The sequence below is a fragment of the Chrysochloris asiatica genome, unplaced genomic scaffold, assembly GCF_000296735.1.
Source record: "Chrysochloris asiatica unplaced genomic scaffold, ChrAsi1.0 scaffold00450, whole genome shotgun sequence".
NCBI lineage: Eukaryota > Metazoa > Chordata > Mammalia > Afrosoricida > Chrysochloridae > Chrysochloris > Chrysochloris asiatica.
Window position 1 is genome coordinate 1,015,291 of NW_006408968.1, and position 7,177 is coordinate 1,022,467.

Genomic DNA, 7,177 nt, shown 5'->3' on the forward strand with positions numbered 1-7,177 from the left:
ATCTTGTTTAGACAAAAACTTCAGCTAATCGTTACACTATAATCTGCAAAGTGAACATCTGGGAATACCACCAGCAAACTACATACTGCAACATTGTACATATACATATTACTAGCAATAAGATGCACCAAACAAAGATGGTTGAAACAATTGATCATAACTTGGATATGTCATTAAGTCAGAGACTACCTGTACATTTAATATTATGCATTTTATGTGCTTCATGTACAATATTCTTCAATTTCAAAATAATTTATATATATATATATGCATATTTTTTCCAGTATTTGTTGTTGTTTTCAAGTGCTATAAAGTCAGTGCAGACTCATAGTGACCCCGTATAGTGTTCCAAAGGAGCACCTGGTGAGCTTGAACTGCCAACTCTGTGGTGCAAACCAACCTTGTGGTCCAATGCTTTATGCCACAGTGCCATGCCAGGACTACAGAATATATATTATATATATACCACACATCTGCCTCTCTATCTGTGGTGCAATGAAATTAAAAGCACAAATGAAGAACAGTAGTTACCCAATTAAAGGACCATGGGGACAGGATGGGGATGCAATAGATAAGAAATAGATAAATAATTAGAAATGTTTTAGTTCTTAGGTTAGTTGGTGGGTTTAGACTGCTCATTACATTATAAAGAGATAAACAAATCCACACAAGATAATCAACAGGCTCTCTTTTTCTCTCCTTGGGGTGAAATCCTTGTCTCTTTCAGCTTCAGTACCTCTCAGTATTCTTTGGGGTATCTCCACGTGCCATCTACTTTTCCCCTCCTCCTGTTTGCTTGCTGTTTGCCAGATCTGCTCTTTTTTATATCTCAAAGATGATTGGTTCAAGACATAATTAAATATATATCCTACATTGATAGGACACGTATACATATGTATGTTTACTGTTGTTAAGTGACGTTGAGTCAGTTCCAACTCACAGTGACCCTATGTAGGGTTTCTGAGGAGCAGCTGATGAGTTGGAACTGTTGACCTTGTGGTTCAATCGACCTTGTGGTCCAGTGCTTATCCTACAGCGCAACACCATATATATATTCCAAAAAGTTCATGGCAAAATCATATTATTTTTAATTCAATTTTTCTACAAACTTTTTGAAGCCTCCTTATATTATTTTGCATAATTTTTCTCAAAGAAATATAAGTCTTGGAAGGAAATTCTTAACATTATCATCAAAAGAGGACTTATACTAAAAATTGTCTATCAGACTACCCAACCTCTCCCCAGTGAAAATAACATCTGAAGAGGAACCAGTGTAAACCTAAATCTGGCAAAGACACAGGCAATTCTGTGAGATTTCCAAAGGTGGTAGAGTGGACTGAAGGAGGGGATCTGGAATGGAATCTAAAGAAGAAAGAATGCAATAAAGAGAGGGGAAGATGGAGACACAAGAGAAGAGAGGGAAGAGAGAAGGGCTTGGGGTAGTCAATACATACTGTATTGTAAAATCCTATCAAGCCTGTTTGAGGACTTCTTGGATTGAGCAGATTTATTGTTTCTCTCTGAATCTGTAATTCCATATTGCCATTTCTCTTCTACTAACCAATCAATTCCACTGTCTGGAGGAAACTAAGAATAGTCAGAAACGCAGTCTTCAAAGATTTGACAGTTCTGCGCAACCTGTTCATATTGTTCTCAGGGTTTACTACCACTCAAGGGTGAAAAGCAAGCCCAAAGCAAGGAGCATAAAAGATTTTATCAATCCAACCAATGATTACCAAGTGGGGCGGGGGGGATGGATCTACTTTAAACAAGCCTTCTAAAAATTAATCAGTGACCAGAATCCAACTTGCTCATTTTCACAGAGAATGTCCCTGCCACAGGAATGGGCATACTCACACCAGCTCCCCTGGAAAGTACTGGTGAAATAAAAAACATGTTAGTAGTAATATTTCTCTTGTCTCTGGACTTTGTGCAGGTCACTCCATTACAATTTCATCTGGGATTTATATAAAATACTTACTATGCTTTTGTTGTTAAGTGTTGTCAAGTCAGTCCCAACTCACAGCCACCCTGCATAGGGTTTCTGAGAAACAGGTGGTGGGTTTGAACCGCTGACCTTGCTGTTGGCACCATACCAGGACTCCAAATACTATGAGTCAAGTTATAGTACATTAGTTTTATTGTGGTTCCATTGAAAACAACAAGATTAATCTCTTGAATAATTCCATCTGCAAAGCATCTCCCATTCACTTTCTTATGTGAAACATCTCGGCCTTATCTTTACATTGGTTTTAGAGAGTGATTTTCTATCTTTGATATGAAATCTTGGGAGCTTACTTGTCCTCTCCCATGCCTGAGATCTAAAGATTGCTGAGATCTTACAAATTTATATTTTCATCCCTGATCTCTCTTCTGATACCTTGACCCATAGATTAAACTAGTCATTTGGATGTCACATGGGTAAATGAAATACAAAATCCTCACATTCATTTGTTTCTCAGGTTTTTATTTCCATTAACTCTTTAAACCATATCTCCTTCCACTTAGAGTCCATGGGTAGTGCAAACAGTTAACAAGCTCAGATACTAACTGAAAGGTAGAAGGTTCAAATCCATCCAGAGGTGTCTCAGAAGAAAGGCCTCGCAATTTACTTCCAAAAATCAGCCATGGAGCACAGTTCTAGTCACCATGATTCAGAATTGGCTAGATGGCAACTGGTGTTTTACCTAGGTTTGCTTTTTCTTGTCACCTACTTACCTCTATAAGGAACTCTGGTAGCATAGTGGTTATGAATTGGGCTGCTATCCTCAGGGTCAGCAGTTCGAAACTACCAGCTGTTCCGTGGGAGAAAGATGAGGCTTTCTGCTCCCGTAAAGATTTACAGCCTCGGAAACCCTGTACAGGGTCGCTATGAGTCAGAACCGACTCACGGCACATAACAACTTGCCTCTACAAGAAATTTAGTAGTCACCTGCTGGTTCACAGCAGCTCTGACAGTGACACAATGGTTAAGCACTCAGCTGCTAATCGAAAGGTTAGTTGTTCGAACCCACCAGCTGATCCATAGGAGAAAGATGTGGTAGTTTGCTTCTGTAAAGATTTACAACCTTGGAAACCCTATAGGGTTGTTCTACTCTGTCCTATAGGGCCACTGAGTCAGAATTGACTCTATGGCAGTAGATGGATGCGGGTTCACCTTCAATATATATTTCCCCTTTATCTTTTAATAATAGTATTCTGGGGTTTTGTTTTATTTATGTGTGAATTAGTTTATATCTTTATAACATAATGAACACTCTAACACAAGAACTAAAACATTTCTAACCATTTCTATCTATTACATCCCTCATCCTGTCCTTATACCCTCCCTCCTCAACAGAGGTAAACACTATTTTTCATTTGTTCCTTTAATTCCCTTCCATCACCAATAGATAAGTTGAGGCAGATGGAAAGTTTTATGTCTAACCACCATTGTTTGGTTTTGCTTGTATTTAGTCAAAATGGTTATATAGTAGACATACTTTTCTAGAACTTATTTTCACTCATCATTGTTACCAAGATTCATCAAGTTTGTTACCTGTAATTGAGGTTGGTTCACTCCTTTTTGTTGGCTTATTCCACTCCATAATTGTGAGGGTGGCACAGAACTCGGCAGTGTTGTGTTCTGTTGTGTACAGAGTCACTATGAGTCAAAACAACTCAAAGGCAGCTAACAATAGCATTTCATAGTGTGGAATATACTACAGTTGATGTTACATGCTTCCACCAGTGGACAATTATATAGTTTCCAGTTTGATATTTTTGCCAATTCAGTCCTTCCTCTCTCAACAATAGATCCACTTACTCTATAATGTTTGGTCATTTCAAATCTCTTAATGTTTATCAATTAAATGTCTGTAAGAAATTATCTTGATTTTCATTTCCTTGATTAATATGGAGATGGTGGACCGCTTCATATATTTATAGGCTAAGAACTTTTTCCTATATTCTTAAATGATTGTCATGTTTCTACCCTTTTGGTATTGAGCTGTTTGGATTTTTCTTACTGCTCTGTTGTAGTTAAATGCCATTGGGTCAGTTTCAACTTAAAACTACCCTGTATAGGGTTTCTGAGAAGTGGCTGGTGGTTTCAACCATGGACCCTGCAGTTAGCAATCCAGTGCTTATCCTAAAATGCCATACCAGGAGTCCAAAACTGATCAATAGGCGTTCTTTATTTTTTGTTTTAGTCCTTTGTTAATTTTATATATTACAATTATCATTTCCCAGTTTTGTGATTTGTCCTTTTATGTTCTAACATTGAAATGAACAAAATTAATTTTAATGAAGTCAAATTTAACAATATTTTCTTTTATAATTGTTATTGCTAGTTAAGTGGCTTTGAGTAGGTTTGACTCATAGTCAAAACGTATATATGGCTTCCAAGATTTTTAAAATCTTTGTGGACACCGAAAGCATTGTTTTCCTCCCCGTGGAGTGGCTGGTTGGCTCAAACCACAGACCTTGTGATTCACAGTTTAGTGCTTAAAAGTATGGAGCCACTGAGCTCCCCCTTTTATAATTATTGTTGTTGTTTTTAAGTGCTGTCAAGTCGATTCCAACTCATTTGGACCCTGAATAGGGTTTCCAAGGATAGGCTGGTGAGTTTGAACCACTGACCTTGTGGTTCAAACCAACCTTGTGGTCCAGTGCTTTATTCTACAACTACACACCAGGACTCCCTTTTATAATTTATGCATGTTAAAAAGGAAATCCTTCTCTACCTCAAGATAGAAATACTTACATAGTATCTATGTATCCATTTTGGATTCCTGGTGTAGCAACACCAAAGTCAGTGGTTCAAACCTATCAGTGGCTCCTCGGAAACCCTATACAGGTTATGAGTCATAATGGACAGCACTTACCAACAAGAACAACGTATTCAGTTTTTTAATTCAACAATTACAGTTTTTAACTTGTAGAACTTTCATTTTTTTTTTTTTTTAATTTAACCCACACCCAAGCTGGCCTCACTGAGGAATCCTCAGCAACCAGTGCATAGCCAGACACCCTGAAAATGCATGACAAAAATTATAATCAGTGGATTATCTCAAAGTAGACACTCAGTGGTAGGAATCATATTGTAAAGGATTCCTTCTCTATACCACTCTGCAAAATGAGACTTTCTACTCCCACAAAGATTTAAAACCTCAGAAACTCTATATAGGGTCCCTATGAGTCTGAACCAACTCGAAGGCACTTAACAAAAATCACTCTGCAAAACTTCAGAGTAGAGCAGAATGGAAGGGGAATGTTTTGTAAAACAAGAAGAGAGATCTGGAGCTTATTTATTTCCACACTTTGGGAGTCTAAAGAATTTTCCATGGCCTAGGGCAGGACAGTTATCTAGGACTTCATAGAACTGGATCTGCATGTGGAACTGCTGCAGACATCTTGTACTTTCAAAGGCTCCCCGCCTGCTAGCGGGGGCAGAAGTGGTGCGACAAGGAATAAGGTAACTTAAGGGCAGAGCACTTCAGAGACATGTCTCCTCTAGACGTTACATCACAGTTTCTGGATGTGCTGAATGAGAAGAAGGTTCAAAACTGTTTCAGCATTCCATAGCATGTGGCACTGGGGCACCTTAAGAAGGAGCTGTTTGAGAAAGGCAAAATGAGACAGTGAGACAAGACTGATGACCACAAAAATGAGAACTACTCCAGCCCCACCTCTTAGTTGAACTTTAAGTCACTCTAGATTGATGCTAATACTTCTTGAAATCTTCATTCCAGTTCACCACACTCTAGCTACAAAGTCAAACTATTTCCTCTTACTTTTTTTCTGACAGGAGTATGACAGAAAGCCTTGAATTTTTAAATTATAATCACTTTATATGCATTTATCTAAAGTGCAAAATCACTTCAGCTCCTGTTTTACAGAACGGAGATAGACAAGATTAATTTAGCATGAGCTCAATGCGATCATTATTTAGAACTTCTAACCGAGTCCTAGTGTGGTCCTGTAGGGTACACACTGGACTGCTAACCACAAGGTGGGTGGTTCAAATCTACCATCTGCTCCTTGGAAACCTTATGGAGGGTCACTATGAATCAAAACTGATTCCATGGCACTTAACAATAACAACAAAGAAGCAGTCAGAATACTATTTACTGAAAGAGTGAAACTTCCTGACATATGTCCCCAGAAACCACAGCTTCCTAGATGGATGACTGGGGTCTTCCACGATGTTCCTAATTTTGTGAAAGAAAAAGAAAACATATTATTATTATTATTATTATAAATAGTACGCTGTTGTTCTTGTTAAGTGCTGTCAAGTCAGTTCCAACTCATAATGACCCTGTATTGAGTTTCCAAGGAGCAGCTGGTGGGTTTAAAGTGCCGACATTGTGGTTTGCAGTCCTGTGATGATCCTACCACACCACATCAGGAGTATAGAGGCTTTGAAGTCCTTGTGTGACACTGTCAGACAAGCACTGGGTTGCTAACATCAAGGTCAGGATCCAAACCCACCAGTTGCTCCTTGGAAACCCTATACTGGGCCTATGAGTTAGAACAACACAGAAGCTTTATTATGTAAATGTGGATACTTGAATATACAAATTTGCAATGAGGCATAAATTGATAGGGTGAAAAAAGAACAAGAATGAAGTAAATTTACACTTAAGGCCCTAGAAGGTGGGAAAAGCAAACAAGAAAATGTGACTGTAGAAAGGGAGAAAGAACTTAAGGCAAAAGAGAAAAGGAATCTAGGAAAAATCGGGTACGTTAGTTCAGTTGTGGAAGACGTGTGTAGGAGCCACATGTGTGTGCCATCCAACTGGGAAGCAAGGGGATGGATTGGAGCTAGCATCTATAGGCTTGGACACAAATTCAAAAGAGTAATATGACAAGGAAACATAAATCCGTTGTTTCGGGTAAATCGTCATCCAAAACTTTGTCAAAATCCACAGGTAAGGAAACAAAGATCTCCATTTTGCAGTTTCAGAAACTCAACTTTCATGACTTATCCATAAATAAAGAAATATTTCAACCATAAGCAAGGAATCATTTAAACTAAAAACTATGAGACCTATGTAAAGAAAAAAAAACAAATCCCAGTGCCTGACAATTCACATGGTTGTCAGTAGAGGGCACGCCTGCCTAATGAAGATCAAATGATCAAAAACTTGCACAGCTGGCCACCAATCAATGAATGTTGTTGTTGTTCTTAAGTGCC